Source organism: Mastomys coucha, unplaced genomic scaffold (genome assembly GCF_008632895.1).
Source record: "Mastomys coucha isolate ucsf_1 unplaced genomic scaffold, UCSF_Mcou_1 pScaffold18, whole genome shotgun sequence".
Lineage (NCBI taxonomy): Eukaryota > Metazoa > Chordata > Mammalia > Rodentia > Muridae > Mastomys > Mastomys coucha.
The window spans coordinates 101,673,063-101,674,679 of record NW_022196900.1 but is presented as its reverse complement, the minus strand read 5'-3'; the positions used below and the strand labels follow the sequence as shown (position 1 = coordinate 101,674,679).

The 1,617-nt window shown below is 40.5% G+C and overlaps 1 protein-coding gene across 7 annotated transcripts in view; it reads left to right on the top strand.

Moving 5' to 3' along the window:
- Vps13d (vacuolar protein sorting 13 homolog D) overlaps window positions 1-1,617 on the top strand; it is a 234,091-nt gene that overhangs the window by 108,667 nt on the left and 123,807 nt on the right. The gene's annotated exons all lie outside the window — the stretch shown is intronic.

Here is a 1,617-nt window from a genome sequence, read left to right as displayed (position 1 = left end):
GGGAGGGAGGAAGGGAGGGAGAGAGAGAGAGAGGAGAGAGGAGAGAGGGAGAGAAGGAGAAAGGGGCAGACAGACACAGAGAAACAAAAGCTAATAAAGACAAATAGAAAAGAGGAACAAATTAATATCAAAATTGGATTTTATAATGATTCTTCTTAAGTTAAATAACTTTCTAGCAAGACCGACCAGGGGGGAAAAAAAGAAAAAAATTACCAATAAAATAAAAGTGATGTTAAACTGGATATGGCAGCTCAGACCTGTAATCCTAATACTCCTAATGATGCAGGTGAATTTTGAGTTTGGAGCCTTTTTGGGCTACATAGCTACTTTCAAAAAAAAATGGAGACAGACTAACCATCCATTTCCCAACCACTCCCACACTCCAAACAAATGAAGCTTTACTACCCATCCAACAAGGTGTGAAAAGGACTGCAAAGGAAGGGATGTGCTTCTATGCATTTATGCTCAGTACTGACAGATTAACTTGGGATTAGACAACTCCCCAGGGGCCTTGGCCCCGAAGGAGACTGCATCTCCCTTTCTCAGCAGCCATTGATTGCCTATAGCTTTTCACCAAGGCATGGAGCCTCACCCAAGTTTCCCATCCACACTGGTGTGTCACTTGTCATTTTCTAGATTTGTTTAAGCATGAATTCCTCTTATTGAGAGGGAATTAAGTTCAGTTCGGTAGGTTTGGGGTCCCCTCAGGATGTGAGTGCCACTCCTGCACCTTTAGGAGCATCTTCACATTTCGGTCATGTTGTGGTCTGTAGCTTTACAGCTATATCAAGTTAACAACTAAGGAAGAGACAGCACTAAAGATGTTTGAAAAGTTATAGGGAATCACACTATTTTGCTTACTTCAAACTATATAGAGTATGTGTGTGTGATACGAGGGGTGATAATGCTTTCCCTAAGAACCGCAGTCTGTTTCATAATAGCCACAATGAAAACACCAGGGCTAGGCAGAGAAAACCTCCTTTGAGTGATTGGTCATGGGAATCCAAGACACCTCAAATCAATCTAGGCTACTACTGTGGCTCTTGTTTGCCTTGCAGAAAGTGAAGGTAAGCCCATACTGTTGATAACACCAGACACTTTGTTCAGATCCAGGACTTGGAAGAATAGGATTGGAAGTGACCTGGAAATCTCCTTTGTGAGGATTGCATCTCATTGTACCTGAGAGAGCTATGCAAGCTGTCAAGGGAGAAAAGGAACCAACAGTTCTATCCAGGTGTAAAGCTACAAACCACAACATGACCAAAATGTCAAAGTGTCAGAAGAACATGAACATAGGCATTCACTTAGTTTAAACTTATGAAATAAGTGCAAGCACAGTATGGTGAGTTCTACCACACCCATGCTGACAACTGTGTAGGGAAACTAAAAAGAGAAAATAGATGAATGAACACAGAATCATAGTTGGAGAAATAATAATGATATCAAAGATTTTAGTCATGCTGTCATCTGTTAATCCTGAGATTTCTGGAGAAAAAAACCCCAACACAGAGTAGTATATACCATATGTATGTAGTATATACCATGTGTGTGTAGTATATACCATGTGTATGTAGTATATACCATGTGTGTGTAGTATATACCATGTGTGTGTAGTAT